This window comes from Saimiri boliviensis, chromosome 1 (assembly GCF_048565385.1).
Source record: "Saimiri boliviensis isolate mSaiBol1 chromosome 1, mSaiBol1.pri, whole genome shotgun sequence".
Lineage (NCBI taxonomy): Eukaryota > Metazoa > Chordata > Mammalia > Primates > Cebidae > Saimiri > Saimiri boliviensis.
Window position 1 is genome coordinate 205,383,911 of NC_133449.1, and position 26,456 is coordinate 205,410,366.

The following is a 26,456-nucleotide window of genomic DNA, read 5'->3' on the forward strand; positions in this document are numbered from 1 at the left end:
TATTGAATAATTTGTAATAAAATAAAAGTATACCAATTTAATGCAATGTGTATACTCTCTTTACCAATTCAAACAAACTGACTCTGATTTAAAAATACTATGAGATATTGGAGGAAATGTGAATACTATGTTTTTCATAACATTAAAGAATCATACATATCTACTTTAGGAATCATAAAAATATTGGAATAAGTATTTTTAAAGTTTCTTATAGATACATACTGAAGGATCTATAAATGCAATAATATGTTATCTATATTGGCCTGAAAATATATCTAAGGTGAGGTATGAGATGAAAAGTAGATACAGACTTAGAGCAAAATATATTTACTTTGTTGAAACTGAATACTGGATTCATAAAAATTCATTGTGTTATTTTTTCTGTGTTATATATTAATACATTCTTATAGGAATTTTTTAAGTAGTACCAACAATAATTTCAAAGACCAAATAGTATCTGACAAGAGAAAATGTTTGTCACAAGTTATTTACAAGGCTGTGAATGAGGAAGAACCATGATAAAGAACTTAAGCTTAAGCATGCTTCATTTATCTTCTTTTACAAACCTTTTGGTTTACATTGTTTCAACCCACTGTCAAATGCACCCTGGCTTTCCTATTTTCAAATGAATATATAGAAATTTGTCAACCAAAAATTTTTGTCAAATTATTTTGTGATGAAGTAGATACAGTTTGCCTTTTTTTTTTCCTTGGGTAATAAACGAATCTTAAGGATTAGACATCAAATACTAGCGATTTGTCCTAAATGCATTTGCTATTTATTCTCTACCAGGGAGAAATGTGGCCTCATTTCATGTTCCACATAATGCAACAGTACCCTTGTGATTACTGCATCAGGTCAGATGGGAGAAAAACACATGGCTCTGCACTTTTAACCACTGGCTTAGCTGTAAACCAGTTGCCAGGTAATCTAAAGGGAAAGAAAAGAAAATGTTAATTGATTAACCACAGTGGACAACAAATTAAAATATTAAACAATATCTTGTATTTATATTCTTGATACAGAGATAACAGCCTCCTGAAAATATTTATCTTTAAACTCTACTAAGCTGTAGTAAACATCCAAATGTTTTTATTCATTTTAAGTGTATGGCCCAGTTTATTGGAGGAAAGTCAACCTATTACCAAAATCAAGGTTTAGAATACACTCATCACCTCAAAAAGTCCCCTATGCCCCTTGCAGTCAATCTCTGATCCAATCTCTGCAGCTTGGCGTGCCCAGAGATCTGCCAGGAAGCAAATTATAGTTCTGCTTTTTCTATAATGTATATAGATTTCATACAAAACCCTAGCTTATGTAGTCTTTAGTGACTAGCTTTTTTTACATAGCTCCTGACAATGTAATACTGGGAAACTTCGTAGTATAATTCAAGAGGAACTCTTTGATATTATAGGGATAGAACCGAAAAGTAGGGCAAGGGGCCTGAATTCTATCTCTGCAACCCCAGTCGGTATGAACATATATTTCTTAACTGTCCTGTTTTGTCAACAGTAATGCGAGAATAGTATGATTCTGCTCTCCTCAAGGGTACTGAGTGGGTCTGATTTGAGATGGTACACAAAGTGTTTTCTATGGTTAACGTATTACATGGATGAATTCTGGAAAGATGATTAGAGATAAGAGAAATAGCAATTTTTAAAGATGCTATCAATCTAAATAAATGCACAGAAAACATAATTTTAAAATTCTACTTCTTTAACTGTGGAGATGAGAATAAGAAGAAGGGAGGTTAGATATGGATTGTAGAAGGTTAAATATAACAGGAAAAATGGAATTAGAATTATAAGAAAGAACAACATGAAGCCTATTTAAATTAGAAACAACCAGCTTAAGAAGTAAACTACATTATTATAATTTTAGAAGTAAACTATATTAATGTTTATCATTATCATCAAAACATATCAATAATTTATTTTACACAAAATATATTATTCAACAAAGTTACAAATATAAAATACATAAAGCATATAATCTATGCATCCATAAGAAAGAATGAGATGATGCCCTTTGCAAGAACATATATGGATCTGGAGGCCATTATCTGTACCAAACTAATGCAGAAACAGAAATGCAAATACTGCAATGTTCTCACTAATAAGTAGGAGCTAAATGATGAGGAGAACAACAGACACTGAGGCCTACTTCAGGGTAAAGAGTGGAAAAAGGGAGAGGATCAGAAAAATTAACTATTGAGTACTAGGTTTAGTACCTGGGTGACAAAATAATCTGTATCGCAAACACTTGTGACACAAGTTTACCTATATTACAAACCAGTACAGGTATCCCTGAACCTAATATAAAAGTTTTTTAAAAAACAGAGTATGTGAATATTAACATTTCTAATATCAGGGTAAAAATATATATGTTTTTTGATTGTTTGTTTGTTTTTGCTATTAGTTTTACCTGATGTCAAAGCAGGAGACAATGTAAGTTATCTCTCTGTGTCTATATCCTTATGACCATGATGGATGTCCTTTCCTGGCCTATTTTTTTCAGTATAAAGTTCTCCTAATCCCTCTCTGTAACCTGAAGAAATGGAAGGGATTGTAGAGTCAGGGGCTTAAAGATTTCTGAGGGAAAGGGCTTAAGGATTTAGAGGGAAAGGCTCCAGTTTGGGATAAAAGAAAGCTTATGACTTTTGAGCAGGCATAAAGGATGATGACATGTGGAAAGGGGCAATACAGTTTCTATGAGAAGAGAGCTCATCTGGGTGGTCAAATTTTGATAGTTGGAAAAAAATACGTATACCAAGTGGAATGTCTGGACAATCTTGTCAATGTGAGAACTGTAGGTGGACTATAGACAGAAGAACATTTGACTTTTTTTCCCTCACATTTTTGCCTTTGAATATTAAATAAATTATATAGAGATGAACTGAAGAGCTGATTCTTCAACTTTCTATGGCTTTTATCCTATGAAGAAAAGAGAGAACCTCAATCCGTGACTGTGAAGTGTCAGATCCCAGTCAAATGTCTGAGATCTCTTCGTTAATGATGATGTGAAGAGAAAGAATTTGATGTTCATTGATAGTGGAACATTTGAATATACCAGGCAGAAGTTAATTTATATAAAAAATTAAAAATTTAGATTTTAGAATTAAAAAATAAAATATCAGAAAAATAATGTAATGTAATCAAATATAGTAGTAAGAGGATTTCATAATCAAAGCCAGATTTCATAATTCTAAATAAGAAAACAATTTACAGCTCTTAAGAAGATTGCTATACCCTTACTTATTTGCTCGGTAATATGTATTGAATGCCTGTAATGTATCAAGTTCTGTTCTAGCTGCTAGAGATAAAGCAGAAAGCAAAACAAAACAGTGAGAAAAATAAAGTTCCTCCCTTTGTGAAGCATATATACTAAAGGAAGGTTGTAAAATAGTGTATAAATGATAGTAGCAGGAAGCAGACAAATTCCTAGGCAGACGCAGGTGGGTTTCCAGTGAAACCCTACCTTCAAACCTTCAAACTAAAGACAAATTAAAGCCTGAAAACTGAGCTCCCAGTTCTGGATATAGTCCGCTATTAGACTGAGAACTTCTATTCCTATTTACCCACTCTTTCCCAGTTGGTTCTTTCTGAATAGTGCTTTTAAACCAATTGAATGTTGCCTTTTCCAAGGCTATTCACAGTCCACGACTCTTCATGCCAAACCTATAAAAACCTCTGGACTCAGCTACATAGACGCCAAGCCGATTTCAGGACCCACTCACACAGGGGGCTACCCACTTTGGCTCTCTTCTTGTTCTCAAGAGCTTTTCTGTCACTCAATATTTTTCTCTCCCTTGCTCAATCTTCAGTGTCTGCACACCTCATTCTTCTTAGTCATGTGACAAGAACCCAGAACCCGCCAAACGGTGGGAGCAAATTAGGGCTGTAACACACTCCTGGCCAGTTTGGCAAGTTGTGGGCAGCATGAAGGAAAAGAGCTGTAATATGCTCCCATTCATGGGACTAGGGAGTAAAAAGCTGTGATCATTTTGGAATCCCAGACTTTAGGACTCCCTGCGCCAGAGCTATAACATGCCCCTGTTCAACAAGCCATGAGTGGCAGGAACAAACTGTTATAACACACTCTCATTCACCAAGCTGCAAGTGACAGAAATGAGAGAGAAAACTGTGGCATTCCCTGGTGGTTCAGACCTCAGGAATCCCCAAGCAAAAGCTGTGACCCCTCCCTTGGGGGCTCTGTGGTTGCTGATATCTCTAAGTTTACGGGTGCCATCATATCCCCCTCATCCTGACACTGGAGCCCAAGGCAAAAGCTGGTCGTGGCATACCCAGACCAGCCAGGGGCTGAATGCAAAGCTGTGGCTGGTGCCACAGCCTGTTGGACTGAGTGGGCAGGGCGAGCCCAGTGGGCTGGAGGAAAGCCTAGGCAGTGACGCCACCAGCTGTGGAGATTTCCAGCTGTTGAAGTGACACAAAAAGAATGCTGTGTCAGAAACATGTATGTAAAACACGTATTGTTATATAAATTAACTTTTGCCTGATATGTTCCAATGTTCCAACTATCAATGATTCACTTTCATACTATTAAAACTACTGTTCAATATGTTACATAAACATTTTATCATAAACATAAAATAAATATATATAGTACGATGTCGTATAATGGTATAAGAAAATTAGAAGAAGTTTGAAGATAGGAGAAGGTAGTGAAACACTTTTAGACAGCATGGCTAGGGAAGATCTCTCCGGAGAAGTAACATTCAAGGTTTATTCTAAATGAGGTTTTAGGTAGTGGGAAAAGTGGGTACGGAAGCTCCGAAGTGGAAATATGTGAAGCATGAGATATTAACGGCAAAGAAGTCAGTGTAGCTAGAGAGGGATAAGCCAGGGAAAATCATTAGATTTGTTCCAGAAGTCTAGACATTTTATATGTTTATATTATAGAAATATATATATTTATTATATGATGTCTAGACTTCAACAAATCTAATGATTTTTATATATAAACATATAAATATATAGAATATGTCATTAGGGCTTAGAGAGCCTCTCAGTGGTTGTTCTACATCTGCACAATTACAATTTACATCGTATGACCCTGGTCACAATTCTGTGATACCTTCCTAACCTTGCTAAAAAGCAAGCGTGCCCTCTTTTAGTTCTTTCTACTGAAAGATATAATGATGAAGAGATGAATAAATAAATGGCTGTATCAGTTAGCTGTTCTCATAGAACAGGGTATTCTGTAACTTAGTGGTTTATACCAATAGGTTTAATGACAGAAATTTTTTCTAAATTTTGAAAGACACAAATAACCAATGCATACTCAAGAATATTTCCAAAGCCCCATATCTATTAAGACATTGCATTAATAGTCAAAACTTTCAACTAGAAAAACTAATTCAAATGGCTTTACCAATTAATTCTACACAATATTAACAGGAAAAATATCAATTTTACAAAAAACTTATGAAAAATAGAAGTCAGAGTGCCTCCTGACTCTTTTTATTCAGCTAGCATTATAGTGATACCAAAACTAGGCAGTGATATTATAAGAAAAGAAAACCACAGACCAATATCACTCATAAATGCAGATGTAAAAATCATTCAAAATTACTCTCAAATTAATTTAGCATACTCAAATTGGTCATATGAGTAAATGAGGTTTATTCTGGAAATTCAAGATTGATATGACATTCTAATATCAATCAATATAATTCACTTATGCAAAAATTTTTATTAAAATTTTTAAGAGGAATGGTCTTATTCTGTCACTCAGGTGAGAGTGCAGTGGTGCAAGCATAGTTCACTGCAGCCTCAAATTCCTATGCTTGCACCACATTAGCCTCTATGTGGGCTCAAGCAATCCTCTCATCTCAGCCTTCTGAGTACTTGTGACTATAGGCAGGCATCATCACACCAGGCTAATTTTTGAACACTTTTTTAGAGACAAGTTCTTTCTATATTGCCCAGGCTGGTCTCAATCTCCTGACCTCAAGCAATTCTCCTGTCACAGTCTTCCCAGTGGCTAGTAACACGTATGTGAGTCACTATGCCCAGCTATACCAATGTTTTAAAAGGGAAAAGAAAAAAAACAACTTCTTTTTTTCATTTGATATTTGCCTGAAATACATTTGACAAAATTCAATATACATGTATGACAAAATCTCTCCTCAAATTATGAATGAAAGTTAAAATTTTCAATTTTAAGAAGGATATTGATTGATAACTACAGCTAACATCATATTCTATTGTTAAGGACCATTTTTTTTTTCTTATGAGTAGTGTAAAAAAAAAATGTCCACTTTCACAACTCATTTCTTACAGCATACATACCAGTGCTCTAAGACAAGGAAGAAAACACAAGTAATAAAGATTGGAAAGTAAGAAATAAAACTGTCTTTACTCAGAGGCAATGATTCTCTACATAGAAAGATCCAAATGATTTACCAAAATTAATGAGTTTGACAGGTTACAGAAAACAAGCTTAACCTATAAAATTTGTTATCTCTAAATATACTAGCAGTAAACAGTTGAATATTGAAATGCTAAAAATATTATTTGCAATACCACTAAAACATTAATAAATAACATGGGCATGAGTTGTTTAATTAAAAATACATTATTGAGAACTATTAGAAAAGATCTAAGCAAATGGAAAGTTATATCATATTCATTGAGTACAAGATTCAAAATTGTCAAGACATGAATTCTTCTAAAATTGATCCATAGATTATACACAATTTTTAAAAATCCTGTATGGCATTTGACGAAGCCTACAAACTGATTTTAACTTCATATGAAAAAGCAAAAGGCCTAAAATCTTCCAAAACATTTAAAAAATATAAAACAAAGTTAGGAGACTCAGTACCTGATTTTAAGATTTTCTATGAAGCCATAATTATAGGATTCAAGATAGTATGGTACTGGTAATACAATTGTCACATGTAAGTTGAACAAAATAAAACATACAGAAATAGACACACATGTATAAGAGCAAATCGTTTCTGATAAAATTGGCAATGTGATTCAACAGAGAAAGTGTGATCACTCAACAAATAGTTCAGAAAACATATCCCATGTTCATGGAAAACAGTAGTCTTAAAGTAAAACTTAAAATTGAAAACCTCTATCTAGAAGAAAACATTAGAGAAAAATCTCTGTGATCTGAGATAAGACAGTGATTTTTTAGATAGGACTCAAAAGCTCATTGGCTTTTAAAGAATAGTGTTTAAAAATAGAAGGTAAACCATAGCTTCAGGGCAAATATTTGCAAAACACTCTTAATAAAATAATGACAACCAAAATAGTAATGAAATATGGAAAAATTACTAATAAGAAAATAATAAAAATGGGTAAAATAATTAAAAGACAATTTACTATGTAATAGATATGAATTTAAAACAAGGCCAAGTAACGATGCTCACTATCATTAGTCATCAGGAAAATGCAAATTAAAACCACAGTGAGACATCACAACATACCTCATGAAATGTCCAACAAACAAACAAAAACATGACAATGGTAAATACAAGCAGACAAAGCATCTGGAACTTGAATATATTGCTGTTGGGAATGTGAAGTGGTAGAGCCAATTTGGAAAACAGTTTGGTAGTTTTTTATAAAGCTATGCATATATTAATATACAACATGCAAAAGAAATTGTTATATTCACACAAAAGCCTATATACTGATGTTTGTAGCAGTGTTAGTCATAACCACCAAAACATAGGAACATTCTAAATGTCCACTACATAATGAACAAAGAAATCATTGTATATCTATATAATACTATTCAGAATAAAAAAGAATGAGCCATTATTCACACTATGATGTGGATGAATCACAAAAGCAATATCCGAAGAGAACTTAGACTCAAAAGACTACATTCTGTGTGATTCCATTTATGAAACATTTTAGGAAAGGCTAAACTATAGAGATAGAAATCAAATCAATACTTGCAAGAATCTAAAGCAGCTGGGGGGATGTGATTACAGTTAAACACAAGGAAACCCTTCAGGGTGATAGAAATAGTCTGTACAATCATTGGATGGTGGTTATGTGATTATATATGCACGTCAAGGTGCATGGTCCTACACACCAAAATGGGTGAGCTGTAGCCTTCATATGTGATACTTCAATAAACCTGAAATATTCAAAACTTAGCAAATTGCTTGAAGAAAATAGCTATTAATTATTAGTCATATTCCTACATGTTATTGAAATGGGATAGCTCCTTTGACCTCTTGGCAGCACTGATGAAGTGGTTGCCTCTTTTATTCAGCCTACAGCTCTCAACCTCTCATGGGAAAGGGAGCACATAGATGAGTTGGTGCAGGGGCCAGTTAGAGTACTTCCTGGCACTGTAGGAGTAGAATTTTAAGCAGCCCTGTGGCAGCGTCTAGGGAGCACCTGTGAACACTGGAGCCCCAGAAGGTGTGTGTTACAGTGTGTCCTTTTAGGACAGGGAGAATCAGGTTGCATGAACAAGTTGAAGGGTGTGAATCTGGAGAATTTTATTCAACGGTGGAAGTGACTCTCGGTGGGGAGAGGAGCTGGAAAGGGGTGGAGTGGGAAGATGGTCTTCCCCTGGATTTTGGCTGCCCTTGGTTAAACTCTTCTCTGAAGTTCCACTGTCAGGCTGTCCCTCTGAAGTCAAGCTGCTTCTCTCCGACATCTGGCTGCTTCTCTTCTCTCCTTCTCGGCCCATTTGCCCATGGAGCCTGAAATTTTTATGGCTACATAAGGAGGGTGGGGCAAACCAAAAAGCAACATTAGAGTGAGAAAACAGGAATGCATGTTCTCCCTTGGGCCACAGGTCCAGGCTTTAGAGTGGGGCTGTGTCAGGGACCCTGCCCTTTTCTGCCTAGTATTTCTCTGCCTCTTGTCTGTATTGTCATCTAGACGTTTCTTTTGAGATTGTCTAGACTAGGTTAATCTCGGCTAGCCTTATGTGTCTGAGGTCAGCATGATGTGTGTGTGTGTGTGTGTATATATATATATATATATATATATATATATATATATATATAGGCAGGCAAAACTAACTGGTCTAGATGACCTTACCTACGACAGCTTTTTTACATGTGTTTTCTCATTCATAGCAATAAATTTTACTTGATAATCTCACGGTTTCCAAGAGAGTAGAAAAGTCTTGTGTGTCTTGGTTCTAGCCTTTGATCTTACACAGCATCAATCCTGCTGTATCTTACAGGACATAGTAAATTATAAGGATGAGCACCAATTCAGGAGGAAGATACATACTGTCTCATTACAGGAAATAAAATGATTTTGAAGTCTACATAGTGAGTGAATAAATATGTCATCAGCCTGTATCCTATCACCTAAACTTCTAGTGTTTCCTGCCATTTTCTTCATACAATATAATAATATGTATATATTCTTCATATACTTAAAACATATATGTACACACACATACACATACATACACACACATAATCCATCTTGACAAGTTATAATTCAAAGACTGTAGAATAAACTCTAAAACTTGGGTTATGCAATAAATGTAGTCATTGTTGAAAACTAACTTGTATAATTAGTCCAAATTAAGAGCTTTTGCTCACATTTTCTGAGGTATTGCAGAAAAATAAGATATTTTGTACAAAATGCTTTAATTGTGAATAAATTATTTTAATATAAAAATAAATTTTAAGAAAAAGTTGTTTTATGAAAGTTAGAGAGCCTGAAAAATATAGAGGATAGCATTTATACTAAGTGGGAAAATATCGTGAAAAGAGCCTCTGTCATAAGAAATTTGTGTGACCATGGATATTTCTGAGATATAAAGTTATTTTTTGATTAGATAACATGTTACAGGTAAAATAAAATCACATGCTTATATAGTGCTCACTGTATGCTGAAAAAATATGCTAAGAAATTTACATATGTCATATATTTTAATCCTTATAACACTGCTATTGGTATGTCTAATAACCTCTATTTTATATATAAGAAAATAGTGGTACCAAGATATTAATAACTCTTCAAGGTAACTTATATTATGAGAGAGAGCCAGGATTTGAACTCAGGCAATCTAGCCCCAGATAAAAGACTGTTTTGGCAGAGACAGAGATGAAGGTTTATTTGGCAATATTGTCCAGAGAACAAAATCTTGAGAAGATAGTGAAGTTAGAATTCTGTGAAATAGGAATGAAAGAAAAGTCAGTATCTTAGTAGGTCATTGGCTTTGATATGATAATAAAATCAGATTTTTCTTCCTTTAGGGTTTTCCTTCCTTTCATTGTCATGTCTCCCAGCTCTCATCAGCCAAGGGTAGCCTGAAGGATGATAAAGTCCTTACACTTCTGGGGGGCTCATGAATGTATCTCAGTAGTTTTATTTAGGCATCACAAATATTAGAAGTACATGAAATGGTCTCTAACAAGACAAGATGAGGTTGCATTTAATTAAAACTAAAATCTATATTCATCTAGTTAACTTTTCTAGACAGTAGGGTCTTGAAATAAGGCATAGGCAAAAACAAGTTCTAAATTGCCTTTAAATTTAGTACATACAAAAGATAATCTAAAATAATAGCTATCTTGTCAATATATTTTCATGAGATTCATTTAAAATAGGTAAGTGTTGAATGTATAAATCATATTGATTATTAGATGTAAATAAAGGTGCACCTAAAATATATTTTCTCCTAGTCTTTTCTGAATCTCTTATTCAATATGCAAATAACTTGGGACTAAAACTAATCATGAAATATATTACATTCCTTATGAGAACTATAAATCAAAGAGGGCAGACTGCTCTTTATCAAAAAAAAAAAAAAAAAAAAAAGTGTGCATGGAGTGTTGTGTACTGCCTTTATGCTAAGTGGTTCAGACTCCAGAAATGTAGTAGGCCATATCTTATCTCCAGTTAGAGATAAGAGATATTTTAATATCCAAGGACTTATTGTTGTTTATTACTTTCTAAAATGCAAATAGATAAAGGTTATTATTAAATGAAAGAAAATTGTGTCCTCCTCTTCTACATATAAAGACATTTTGTGGAGAATGTATAGAGATTAATTAGACATATAAAGCGTTACTCTCTCTTCCAGCATATAGGCATACGTTATCTAATAGAAATGTATTCTATCAAAGGAAAGAGGCCATGTTTTCTGTCCTTTAGAGTGTACTAAGTGTTTGCAGGAACAGACCTGAACAGACCTGAACAATAGCCAAAGGAGACAAGCTTCTTCAACAATTCAAGCTAGTTCCAGAATGGATTAAAACTGCCTCCAACCTCAGGCACATTAAACATCCCTGGATGCACCAGCCTGTTTTAAAGAAGGCAGAAATTTTTTAACTGTGGTTTGGCTTACCCTCAAGTTAAGTTAGAGAATCTTAGACGAATTAAAACAAAATGTCATGATTTATTTCTAGGTCAAAGTGAAGCTATAGAAAAATTGTAGCTATGTTTTAAAAATGCTCTCTTTCTGCTTGATTGATACGTTCTGGAAAATAATTGCTTGAAGAAGAAGAAAAACATTGAAAAGATAATCAAACTATTCATGAAAACTCCTTTTGTTTTTAAAAAGGACAAATAACAATATAAGAGAATGGTTTCATTAAATTTATCAATCAACAAGCTAAAAGCCCAGCTGTGGTCCTTGCACTGCATGCCAAAAGGCATTCAAAAGTATCAAATGACATTATGTTTTCAGTATTAGTGCAATCTGAATTTAGTCCTCCCTACATTCATTTGAGATAGTGTTCCCATGTATCCTTACATACCTTTTTCTTTCTCTCTAATTATCTTTCTAGGTCGTTCTTTAGAGGGGAATATATTTCTGTTGAAAATTAATTTTCAACAATAAAATGTTACATGTGCATTTCTTTTTCAAATTTCACATTAAGAAACTAACAAAAAAAAAAAAGAGAAGGCCTTAGAAATTTGCTGTTTTCCTCAAATTAATCTTCAGTTAAAACCATCAGTCCATTTGTGAATACATTATTAACAATAAATAAAATGGATAGCAATGCCCTGTTCTGTCATGAGGTTTCTGCTTAGGGTTTGTTAGCTTTTCAACACATTTGTATTTAGAAACAATTTTTAAATATTATACTTCAAATAATAAACATGTGTTATAAGTCTTTAGCAATAAATGGTTAGTTTAAATGATGAAAAAATGTGTATCTTTAACTGTCATGAAGAAATTATGTGAATGCCATAATTACATGATTGCTTATAACACTTTTAAGGAAATCTGAAGATCTAATATTTGTTTTTCAAACATTTTGTAGTAAAAATTTTTAACCCTTTAAAAAGTGGAGAGTAGTATAGTAAACCCTTATGAAGCCATCACCCAGGCTCAAAATTAACCAACTTGTGGTGAAACATATAAAATCTATACTCCACCAACTTCTACTATTGGTTTATCTTGAAACAAAATTGATGATACATAATATATCTTTCATAACTGTTATAGTCCATATTATAATTTTAAATGCCATCTCTTTCATAGACTTTGAGAATCCCAACAGAATTCATAGAATTTTCCAGATAGTTAATGTGATGAATACAAAATCTGCAATAATTTCTGGTATATAGTAAAATAGTAAAATATTTTTAAATAGAGCAATGTTATCAATGAGTATCTTTAATATGTAAATATAAAATGTTATGTACATAATCAAAACATATTTGGTTGATTAACAAATATAAGTTGCTTTGACAAAGAAGAAGAGCTATATTACATTTATATCATAGCTTCTACTCAAGATATCAAACTAAACCCATGTGAAAAGATATCCTTCTTGATTCTCACACACAGAAATGCTGTATTAAATATATTGAACATAGACATTTTGGGATTTAAGCACCTATACTGGGACTAATTTGATGTAGTCACTGCTATTCTTAGTGAAATAATCTAATTTTTTTTTTTTTTTTTTTTTTTTTTTTTTTTGAAAATCAGAAAGTATGGACAAAAATAATCTGGAAAAGGTGGACAAACTAAAGTAAGTTAATCTTAAGCCCAACTGGCAAAAATATGTTACTTTAAATAAATAAGAGAAAACCAAGCATTATACACAAACATGTATTGGGATCCACGTCAAACTGATAGGGACAAGAGGCAGGGAGATTCTAGGCAGAAAAGGGCAGGGTCCTGGCGAGGGTCCCCACCCTCAAGCCTGGAACTGTAGCCCAAAGTAAAAACTTTACATCCCTGTTTTCCCACTTGAATGTTGCCTTTTCCAAAATCACCCCGGCCCACCCAACCCCGCATCCTTTACCCGTAAAAAACCCCAAGCTCCATTGGCAAAGAGCAGAGAAGGAGAGATGAGAAGCAGCAGCTGGACATTGAAGAGAAGCAGCTTGACTTCAGAGAGATAGCTTGATGGCAGGACTTTGGAGAAGAGCTTGGCCAGAGATAGCTGGACTTTAGGGGAAGAATACCCTCCTGCTCCGTGCTCTTCCCAGCTTGCCTTCCCACCAAGACCCACTTCCATCAGCAATAAAATCCCCTGCATTTACAATCTTTCATTTTGCTTGTGCGACTTGATTTTTCCTGGATGCTGGACAAGAGCTTGAGATACAGAAGGTTGTCACACTGACCGTCTGCCCTCACAAAAAGGCAGAGGGTCCACTGTAAAACACTTAAGCTGTCCGCAGATGGCAAAGCTAAAACAGCACTGCCTGTAATACTCCTTTTGGGCTTTGGGGTAGTCACAGTTATTCCCCATCGATGCTGCTGTGGGTCCTGTACAAAGTTTTGCTCCAGTTGCCACACAGAATTGCACCCGCTCAGCTATGTTCCACACCCCTGCGAGAAGTAGAGTGCAGTGGGTCCAAGCTAGTGAAGCCAGATGAAGCAGCCGGCTACTCCAGTTATGGCATTTCAGTTCCTGCCTGCAATAGGTTCAGGATTATTATCCTGTTTCAAAAGTAAACATACAGATATTAAACCCAGACTGAGAGAACTCCTGGTGACTGGCTAAAGAAAACAAAAACAAAATAATAATGATGATAAACTAGTATTTAAAGATAATTGCTTAATCTAGATCACAGGTATATCTGAGATTTTCACAGATGAAAACTCTTACTGATTTGATATCCATAGGCAATTTAAAAAAAATGACAAATTCACCTATATGAGATAACATAAACTATGAAAAAAACAGCTAAAAATTCAAAGATTATGAAGACTTTATTCTTAAAACTTGTGAAATAAAAACATAAATTGAATCTATAAAATGATAGGGGAATCCATAAATAAAGGAAATTTAGAAGAAAGAATAAAGCAGAAACTCGAGACTTGAAAAATGTAGCCTTAAAGGAAATATTAGATAGATTAGAATGAAGACCAGATTGATTTACGACACTGGAATACAGAGTTACAGAAATAAATTAGAAAATGCTATTGAGAGGAAAATCATAGGGATGTTATAGACATGTTTAAGAAAATGGATTATACAGAGTTGAGAGTACCACTTATAATTCCAAATTGGCAATAGATTGACCATCTAAAATAAAGAAAAAGAAATCGGGACGCAATTTATGAAACAATTGTTTTCAGACGCTGGAAACCAGGTAGCATAGAATTGTAACTCACAGGAGAATGAAAATGACTTAGTCCTATATCAACCCAGCTATCTTCACAGAGGGACTTTCCAAACTGCCATACAACAAGTCAGCACAGAAACAGACAATAGTAGCCTGTCTGTGTTCAGAAAGATCCAGGTGGCTGGAATTTGAGAGGAAAAAGACAGGACAGGAGGAATAGAGGCATGAGAGTGCCGTATAAACACACACTTTCGAACAACAAGAGAGAGGAAATCAAAAGAAGAATTAGAAAATATCCAGAGTGAAAACACAACATACCAAAACTTATGAAATGCAGCAAAAACAGTACTAAAGTGAAAGTTTACAGTAATAAACTCCTACATTGAAAAAGAAATAGCTTACATAAACAGCCTAACTTTATACCTTGAGGCACTAAAAATAATAACAAACACAATCCAAAGTTAGTAGAGGGAAGGAGATAACAAATAATACAGTAGAAATAAATAAAGCAGAGGATAGACAACAATAGAAAAATTCAACAAAATTGAAGTCTTTTTGAAAAAAGATGCAAAAAATTTACAAATTTTTAGCAAGCAGACTGAGAAAACTCAAAATTAGTAATAAAGAAGGAGACATTGAAACTAATATCACAGAAATAAAAAGAATCATGAGAAACTACTATGTAGAATTATACCTTCAAAACTGGATGATCTAAAGAAATTGAAAAAGTTCTATAAATGTACAATTTAACAAGATCAAATCATGAGCAAATAGGAAGTCTGAACATTACCAAAACTAGTATGAAGATTGAATTAGTATGCAAATCTTTCCAACAAAGAAAACTTCAGCTCACATAACTTCACTAGTGTATTACATCAAACATTTAGATAATTAAGTCAACTATTTTTGAACTCTACAAAAAAAATTGGAGAGAAAGCAATACATCCAAACTTATTTTATGAAGCTAGTATTACCTTACTACTAAAACTAAACAAAGACACTGCAAAAAAGAAAACTACAGGTCAGTATCCCTAATGAACATAGATGCAAATATTTTCAAGGAAACACTAGAGCCAGGTGTGGTGGCTCACACCCATAATCCCACAAGTTTGGGAGGCCAAGGCAGGAGGACCACTTGAGCCCATGACTTCAAGACTATCCTGGGCAACATGGTGGAACTCAATCTCTACAAAAACTACAAAAATTACCTAGTTGTGATTGTGCATGTCTGTAGTCCCAGCTACTGGGGCTACTGATGTGGGAGGATTGCTTGAGCTTGGGAAGTTGAGGCTGAGAGTGAGCCGTGGTCACACCAGTGCACTCCAGTGTAGTTGACAGAGCAAGACCCTGTCTAAGAAACAGAAACAAAAAAATGCTAGCACACTAAATTCAAGCGAAAGGTATAAAATTAGGCTGTTCATGTGAGCTATTTCTTATTTTTTATTAATGTAGGAGTTTATTACTCTAAACATTCCCCTTAGCACATTAAAGGGATCATAGAACACAATCAAGTGGGACTTATCCCTGGAATGCAAGGACGATTTTACATGGGAAAACTAATTAATGTAGGAGACTATGAATAAAAATTGTATGATTATCTCAATAGATGCAGAAAACCATTGATAAAATTAAACATCCTTTTATGATAAAAGCTCTCAACAAACTGAGAATAAAAAGAAATTAAATCAATATAGTAAAGTCCACATATAAAAGTCCACAACTAACACGATAATCAACAGGGAAAAACTACAAATTTTTCACTATGGTAAGGAGAAAGAAAAGGATCCCTACTCTTGTTACTCATACTAAAAGTTCTAGTCAGAACAATTAGGCAAAAAAACAAATACAAGCCATCCCAGTTAGAAAGGAAGAAGTAAAATTGTCCCTATTTGCAGATGGCATGATCTTATATATAGAAAACCCTAGAGACTCCACAAAAAAAGAAATTGTTAGATCTGATAAATGAATTCAGTAAATTTGCAGGATGAAAAATCAGCATACAAAATCGGTTGTTTCTATACAAAAATAACAAGCTATTTTGAAAGAAATCAGAAAAACAATCTCATTTCTATAGCACCAAAAATTTAAATACTTAGGAATAAACATAACTAAGGAAATGAAAGACTCATACACTGTAAGCTACAAAATATTAATGAAATACATTAAAGAAGACACAAATAAATAAAATAACCGAAGTTCATGGATGGGAAGACTTAATACTGTTAAGATGTTCATACAACTCAAAGCAATCTACAGATTCACTGGAATGTCTATCAAAACCACAATGTCATTTTTTTTTTTACAGAAATAGAAAAATATTCTAGAATTCATTAGGAAGGACAAAACACCCTGAGTAGCCCAAATAATTTTCAAAAAGAAAAACCAAACTGGAGGCATATCACTGATTTCAATATGTATTCCAAAGCTACAGTAGTTAATAATAAAATAGCATAGCACTTTCAAAGTACTATACTTTCGACAGACTTATTGCACAATGGAACAAAATAGAGAACTCAGAAATAAACCTACACTTATATGGTCAACTTATCTTTGACAAGGTATCAAGAATACACAATGTGGAAAGGACAGTCTCTTCAACAATAGTGTTGTGAAAATTGAATATCAATATGCAAAAAGGAGAAAGAAATTGGGCTATTATGTTATACTTTACCAAAAATCAACTAAAAACGAATTAAAGACTTAAACATGAGATTTGAAGCTGTAAAACTTCTAGAAGAAAATAGAGAGAAAAATCTTCATGACATCAGTCTTTCAATGATTTGATATACACAATATTAAAAACTCAGACAACAAAAGCAAAGCAGGTAAGTTGGACTATATCACAGGACAAAATGTTTACATAAGGGAAAGGATACATTCAGTAAAGTGAAAAGCCAATATCTGGAATGAAACAAAATATTTGCAAGCCATATATCTGATAAGGGGTTAATTTCTAAAATATATGAAGTACTGCTATAAATCACTAGCAAAAATAAAATTGTAAATCTGATTTTAAAACAGGCAAGAGAAATTGAAGAGACATTTCTCCAAAAATTATATACATGGTCCATGAAAAGATGGTCAACATCACTAATCATCAGGGCAATATAAGTAAAAACCACAGTGAGATATTATCTCATAACTTTTAGGATAGCTAACGTGTATATATGTTGGTGAGGTTGTGGAGAAATTGGAACCCTTGTATACTGTTGTTGGGAATATGAAATGGTGCAATCATCATGAAAACAATAACATGGTAGTTCCTCAAAAATTAAAAATTAAAACTAGAACTTCCATGTGATCCAACAATTCCATTACGGGTTTTTATCCAGAAGAATTAAAATCAGGATTTTAGAGACACTAGCACTCATGTTCATCACAGAACTATTCACAATAGCCAAAAAGTGGAAACAATCTACATGTCCATTGATAGATGAATACAATTTTTAAAATGTGGTACAATCACACAGTGGAATATTATTTAGCCTGAAGTAATTAAGAAATCCTGCAATATATAATAACATTGATAGACTTGGAAGATACTATGCTAAGTAAAATGTCAGACACAGAAAGAAAAATACTGTGTGATTCTGCTTAGATAAAGTATCTAAAATAATCTAGTCAAATTTCTGAAAGAAAATAACAGAATTGTGGTTCCCAGCACCTAGAAGGAAGAGGAAATTGGGAGTGTTTTTCTAATTAAGAAGTACAAAATTTCAGTTATGCAAGATTTAAAAAGTTAGAGATCTACTGTATCATATTGTATTTATAGATAATACTGTATTGTACATTTATAATCTGTTAAGATGGTATATTTCTGCTAAATGTTATTACCACAATCTAAAAAATGAGTTTCGTAAATCTTCATTATGATTGCTTTGACTCTTTTGCTAAATGTAAAGCTAAACACCTTTGGCATGGATAGAGCGAAACTTCAATTGGCTGAGGAGAGTAACACTGTGGTGCGGGTTTGAGGCAGGGCTGGTGCTACGCAATTTCTAATTTCTATAGGGTCACATGTTGGAATAAGAGGTATAAGAGGTATTCAAATTCTGACCAACCAAAGTGGATAGAAATTATCACACACTGCAGATAGCAACTGGTGAATGGCTGGCCTTTCTCTTCACGTAGACTTACAGTCTCACCATGTGGCCTTTCTGTCTGAACTAGTCTGTACTTTTTTATAACATAGATACCTTAGTGAAGGCAGATTGCTTACAAAGCATTTAGAAATCCAGCATAATTGCTCCAGGCAGCAAGGCTTTTGACTCAATGACAGAGGACAGAAGACATAAACCCACCACCTTGAAGGGAAGAGTGTCAATGTCACTATGTAAGAAGAGATATAGTTGTGGCCATGTTAAAACGTATAATCTGCCTGTCTGCCTTTATACAATGACATTATCTCACATGAAAATATAAGTATACTCTTCATAAGACTCCTACATCTTATTACAGCATCCATTTGAGATTTTGAGACTCCACAGCTAAATCATATTAAGTTTCAATGAGTACCATGTGAAAATCTCTTAGATATAACTTCTTGATTATTACGCCTCTGAATCTGAAGATCTGTGAATTTTTAAAAAAGTCAAGTTACAACCTTTCTAACATCCCCTTCTATTTACAATGATGAGACAAGAATAATAAAACTAACATATATTCTTCTATACAAAAGGAGAAAATGAAAGGCACACTGCACTTACTTATCCATAGCAATTCTAAAATCCAGCTGAAAATGTGTGCTGGTTTCTACTTTTGGGTGTTCTCCATGGGTCTTGGTTCTGCACTGATACTAGTTTTCTCTTTGAGGTGTTATCTTCCATAGAGAGCAGGCAGTGTTTGCACCCATGTCGTTTTCTCACTTTGCTTTCTTTCTGTAGCATTTTGAGGACATAAACACCTCTCTTCATTTTAAAATTTCTTCACTTTCAATCTAAATTAATACAACCTTCTTAAATATTTTGTAGGTTTCTTGTGTGTTGATTTATAATTCACTATATTGAAAAAAGACATAGAAATATTTTAAAATATGCTATTTTCTATTTTCAGTCCCCTGGGAGTCTGCTGTGGGACAGCTCACACTTAGATTCTTGAAAGCCCTGTTGTTTAACACAGAGTCTATATGGCAGTTCTTGGATCTTTAGAAGAACTTTTGTGTATTTGAAAAGAGTTTATAGGACACTATTTTGAATCTGTATGAGGACTAAATACAGGATTGCACAGACACAAACGATTTAAACATTTTCCCCAGAGCTATTTATTAATGTAAAATGCTTTGTAATTTTTGTTTTGATCATTTATCCAGATATATACATAGGGATTGAGAAACAGTTTTATTTTAAAATGCAGAAACCTAATAGCTTCTTTTTTTTATTTAAAAGTTTATTCTTTAGCTTGTCTGTCTTCTCCTGCATTTTTCACATGGAGTTAGAATGCACTATATGATACATTTAATATTATTTCTGGAAGCATCCTTAGCCAAATCGTCAAGTTTTCATTGCATATCCTAATTTCTATACTTCCTGCCAGCAACATAGTTGCCACTACATGTTTTCACCAACTCCAAAATTGTTCTTACACTGCTTGAAGCCCACACTGAGAATCTTCAATAGGCTCATTAGGCATTCACTACCATTCTCTTTGAGGCCTTTTATCATTTCACTTTAAGTCTTCTCAAACCACTCCTGTTTTTTTCTGCCTCTTGCCTCCAAAACCTATTTCAAAAATTTGAAACATTTGTTAAAGCAGCATTCCACTTCCAGATATAGCATTTTTGTTCTGCTTAAATATCAATAGTAAACCAACTCAAAACTCAGAAATCTAAAACAACAGAAATATTTTATTATCTTCCATCATTTTCCTGAATCAAGAATTCAGGAGGATCTCAATGGAACAGTTCTGTCTCGGAGTAATTCATTTGGTTGCAATAAGATGGTGGATGAAACTAGAACGGTTAGATCTACTTGCATGACAGCTGGACATTATTCTCTCTTTCGGCAGTCTGAAGGCCTGTTTCACAGGCTCTCATCCTTCTATTCAACATTGTACTGCAACAGGAAAATAAAAGGTTCTGTGAAAAGTGAATGGTAAAATTGCATTTATTTGCAGAAAAATCAATCATATATATAGAAAATTCAATACATCTACCAAAAAGCTACCAGGAATTAAGTGTTTGCAGTAATTCATATTATTAAGATGCCAATTCTACCTAAACTTATCTATAGATTTAATGGAATCAACCAAAATTTTAGAAGACATATATGGAGATCGATCAGTTCATGCTAAAATCTCTATAAAAAAGTCAAAGGCTATGTAATAGCTTACATTTTAGGAAGAAAAACAAAGTTGGAAATCTCATATCACCTAATGTAAAAGACTCATATAAAGTTATAAAATCATAACAGTATGATACAATGTCAATAAAAACAACAGAAGAGATAGTCGAAAAGTAAACAGATACACAAATACATGTCATCAATTGATTTTTAACAAACATGTCAGAAACAGTTCATGGGTAAAACACATCATACAAACAAATGGTGCAGTAAAACTGGATGCCCATACAAAAAAAGAATGAAGGAAGGAAGGAAAAGAGTGAGGGAGGGAGGAAGGGAGGGAAGAAGGGAGGGAAGAGAAGGAGAAGCGGGACAGAGGGAGGGAGACTTCAGACTTAACACATACTTCACACTGTATACAAAAATGAAATGGGTCATGTACACCACTATGAAACTAAAAGTGTAAAATTTCTTGAAGAAAGCATAGGAAAAAACATAATTAGGGAGTTTTAACATATATAGGACATACAATCTACTTCTGTAATAGATAAAACGGCAAATTGAATATTGATCAAATTCCACATTAAGGTGCAGTGGCTCATACCAATAATAATCCCAGCATTTTGGGATGCTAAGGTGGGAGGATCACTTGATCCCAGGAACTTAAGACCAGCCTGAGATGCATAGTGAGACCTCATCTCTACTAAAACATTTTAAATATTAGCTGGGCATTGTGGTGCTGGCCTATAGTCTCAGCTACTGGGGAGGCTGAAGAAGGAGGATCACTTGAGCCCAGAAATTCAACCTTACAGTGAGTGAGCTATGATTTATGATTGTACCATTGCACTCTAGCATGGAAGACAGAGCAAGCCATGTCTCAAAAACGAAACAAAAAAAAGCACATATTTTAAATGACTTTGTTGGTTAATACTAGTAACCACTTTAAGTCACATGTTGTACGAAATTTACATAAATTGTTCAAGAAATAGAGAAGAAAAATCTCTAGTTCACTTTGTAGATCAGTAGAACCCAGAAATTGTAACCAAATCAGACCAATATTCCTCATCAAAATAGAAATAATATTCCTTAACCAAAACATAGAAATAATGTTCCTCAACAAAAGAAAAGAAGATTTAATCCAATAATATATTAAAATACAATAAACTAGGTCCAAGAGAGATCTATTCCAGGGATGAAAATTTTGTTTAACATTCAAATTCTATTTAATGTTCTATATTAATAGGATAAAGCAACAAAAAGCATGGGGTTATCTCAAAAGATGCAGAGAAAAATAAAATTATTTACAATATCCAACACAAATTAATTAAAAAATCAATAAACTATAATTGCAGAAAACTTTATCAATATAAAGTTTATAAAGGGCATATATAAAGGGTATATAAAATATATTAGTAATGGTGAAACAATGAACACTCTCCTATCAAGATTTGGAACAAGCCAGTGATGATGAGATAGTGCCTCAAACTCACCCAAAATGTAGTTCTGATAATGGGTTGGATACTGTACCAGATTTAGGACTTTTCTTAGAAAAGAGTAGTGTAGACTTAGTCATGAGGTATACTTCTAATGATCCGGTGAATGTTTTCCAACTCAATCAGAAATGACTAGGTTATGATGCAGGCACACCAGCCACTTGGACTGCGTGATCTGATACTCCCTATGGTGTTGGAACTATCAATTGTAAACAGTAATCTTGTGTAGCATCTGGGGAAAGTGACACTAGAAAAATCTCAACACACTTCTCTTGGTTTATTAAGAAAGGCCATGACATTTACAGAGAAGAATTATATGCCATTTGAAAACCAATTCCTGAATTTCTATTAGGCTCTCTCATAAAGATTCAATGCCTTAGCATTAGACACTAGTTGCCCGTGTATCCAGAATTGCTCATTATGACCTCAACACTTTCAGAACTTCAAAGACTTAGTGCTCAGGGGATGTAAAATAATGCCTTTTATGCTGGAGGGGATAAATCTGGGACTGAGTACAAGTGACATAAGAAGACCAAAGGAAGCTACCTGAGTAGATATTTCAAATATTCATGTCTTCCACCAAAGTTGTATCAGTGACCCTTTCTCTGTCACACATATGTCCCTTGGAAACTTCTGTACAACTAGCTGAAAGAAGAGAAACATCCTATTTTATGGTATGTCATTGTAGAGCAGAAGCAATTTAGAAAAGCAGTGGAGAGGGAACATTGCCCCAGAGAGCAGAGCTTCTGGCAGTGAACTTGGTTGTTCACTTTGTGTGAAAAGAAATATAGTCCCAACTTAAAATATACGTGGACTAATTTACAGAAGCAAATGGCCTGGTCAGTTGTTGAGAGGACTAGAAAAGAAGCATCTGGAAAACCTGGGACAAGGAGGGTTACAGTATGAGCATGTGTATGAAGTGTGAAGATGTTTGTATTACATGTAAATTTCTACCAAAAAGTGTCCACTAAGGTAGAGTCACACACACACACACAAGTAAGTGTACTTACCCAGTTGATGTTAGTCAGACTGTCATTGGCAACCCCAGTGTGGAACAATGGTCACATAATGAAGGGGAGCAGCAGAGAGGGAGGCTATGCATGGGTTCTATAGCATGGACTCCCTTTTAGCAATCCTGATCCAGTTGGTGTCACTTCCGAGTAACAAATTTTGTGGCACCAAAAAACAAATGACGTTAATTGGTTCTATTCCTCAAGGAGACCAAGTGAAAACTTCTTAAACTGACTACATTGGACTCCTCTCAGCTGGAAAGGTCTAACGCTTTGTTTCCACAGGAATAGATATGTAATTAAGGGGTAGGTTTGTATTTCATGCCTGTTAAGACCTCAATCAGCACTAGCGTCTGAGGGCTCACAAAGGGATATTTTAGGACCTTGTAACAGAGAAGAGGACACATTTTACAGTAAAGGATGTTTGAGAGTGGGTGTGGGGAAAAACCAATGTTCTAATAGAGTCCTTATTTAATCAATAAAACCCAAAAGAACCCATTTGTTGAATAAATAAGGGCTTTATTAGAACATTGGAATTGTCAGTTAAATGCAGAACTGAAGCACCAGTTCAATGGCATTACCTCACCAGATTGGGCACTATCAAGACATAGTGTAATACTGAATTAAAAATTTTTATATGAAATGGTGCCCCCTATCAGAAGATTACATAGGTTCAAGAACCAAAGAATATTGCTGCTTATCATTACTTCCAGTGGTGCATTTTGAGAATTCATACTTCCTCCATCTACAATTCTGGAGTCATCAGGGATAAAAATTCTGTTTTTTAAAGGGGGCATAATTCCTCTTAGTAATACAGGAAGGGTCATATTGAATCACATGGGCCAATTATCACATAGACATTTAGTGCTTCTTTGTCCACAAACCAATAGGCAAGAACCACAGTCAACATCATGGCAAGAGTTATATCTTTTGATACATACAGCATCTATTTTCATTGTGTCTTTAGATGAACAGAAGTGTGTGTGTGTGTGTGTGTGCATGTATGTGTGTGTGTGTGTCCTTATGTATCAATAATAAAATTGCAAACAATCCAATTTTAAAAATACAAGCAAACAACCTGAACAACCCAATTAAGTAAAAAACCAAACTTGAAAATGTACTTTACAAATGAAGATTTGGGAATGGCCAATAAACCCAAAGAACTAGTCAGTATTATTAAATCACAAAATAATGTATATTAAGTAAAACTGCATTCTTTCCAAAATAGTTAACATTTTAAAAACTGAGAATACAAACTGCTGGATTTAATAAGAAACAACTTGAACTTTCATACATTGCCAGTGTGGCTGTAAAAAAGTACAACTATTTTGGAAATAAGTTTGAATTTTTCTGACAAGCTAAATATATATCTAACCTGGAATCCACACAACTCCAATCAATTCTAGGAATTAATTCAAGAGGAAGGAATATATATATGTGTGTGTATATATATATATATATATATATATATATATATATATATATCTACATATAACTATATATATATAACTACATATAACTATATATATATATATATATATATATATATATATAACTTGAACAATAATGTTTGTAACAGTTTTACTCATTTTGAAACTAAGAACAACCCAAATGTTCATCTATACCAAATAGGTAAAAATTCAATGAAATAATTCTCAGCACTAAAAAGGAATAAATTACTAATACATGCAAAATGAGTGAGTCTCAAAAACATTATGCTAATTGGAAGAAGCCAGACAAAGAAGAAGACATATTATATTTTTCAGTTAGTATGATGTTCTAGAACAAGCAAGATTATGGATATAAATAAAACCAGAACTGTGGTTACCTGGAGATGAGTATAAATGGACTGGGAAGTGACCTACAGGATCTTGCTGATGAAAATGTTCTATACTTAGACAAATGTTTAGATTATATTAGTGTATGCAATTGCGAATACTCATGGAACTTTACTTTTAACATATGTACCTGTCACTTTAGGTAAATTACACATACATACTTCATTAAAAAATGTCACTGAATCTTATTTGCTAGATTATGTTAGGGCAGTAAAACTATACATTTCTGAAAAGTGAGTTAGGACTTGTTTAATAGATTCATCCTCCTTCACAAAGTATATTTGAATATTGACTTTTTAAAATAAACTCTTAAAAGAATAATAATTCTTTCAAAAATAAACATGGAAGCAGCAACACTTTAACAAGACTGAAATTGTTTTTATTGAGTACAGATAAGTAATCATCTTGCCAAAATGCAAAGTTTCGTATTTCCTTTCCAATGTCCCAGGAGGCCCTCCTCATTTTAAATGTTTAATTGAGATCATAAGGAAAATAACATTTTTTAGTGTAATTTGCAGAGGTGTTCCAATAAAAACCACAAGCTCTCTCAACATCAGTAAACTTAAAGGCTAATTTCTGATTTCTCATCAACAGCTTATGTACCAACAATGCTGCTCCCACCACCATTTAAAATAAATTTAGACTGACAAGTGTGAGCATGAGAAAATATAGTCATTATGACTTTATTCATATCTCTATTTTTAATAAAACATTGAGGAACTCCAAAGACCATTTTTATTCCTTTGATATTTATTCATTTTCTGAAAATCTGTTCTTCCTACCTTCTTTAAATTGCTATTTTGACAAACGATTTTTCATTTTCTCCTGTCTTCAGAGATCTGTTCATACTCTTCTCTTTATTTACATGGTGCTTGGGAAAATGAGGGAATTTTTGTATTGCAAAAGGAATACTGTCTTGACATCTTTCACTGGAGTGGAAGCTGTTAAGATACTAATACATCTAGTATATGTTAAAATAAAAACAATAAAGAATGGAAGATTTCAAAATAATATCTCTATCACTCTTATTCCTATCATTTATCCTATCTGTCATTGCTGACTACTAATAGTGCATCTTTCTAAATGGTATATGATAGACACTTTAGATAAATTGAGGGACTGACAAAACATTTAACAAGAATATTCAGCTAAGCCATTATTCTTAGAAAAGTAGTCATGGCATTGTCCGTATGAAAGTTTAATAGACTTTAAAAAAATCTCATGCTGAAGTAATGAAAAAAAATAGCACTGTGTGTACCAAAAGATACAAGTTAAAAATCTGAATGATTTCTTTTAAAAATAGGACAGAGAAGAATATTCCACTATTTTATGCTCACTT

The 26,456-nt window shown here is 33.7% G+C and overlaps 1 long non-coding RNA gene across 3 annotated transcripts in view; it reads left to right on the forward strand.

Moving 5' to 3' along the window:
• The first annotated feature begins 22,749 nt into the window (after positions 1–22,749).
• The window catches only part of LOC141583440 (uncharacterized), a 142,768-nt gene continuing 139,061 nt past the window's right edge, over positions 22,750–26,456 (forward strand). For all 3 annotated transcript variants that reach the window (XR_012516057.1, XR_012516058.1, XR_012516056.1), the window contains exon 1: positions 22,750–22,943. This is a non-coding gene — a long non-coding RNA (uncharacterized LOC141583440). The remainder of the gene's footprint in view (positions 22,944–26,456) is intronic.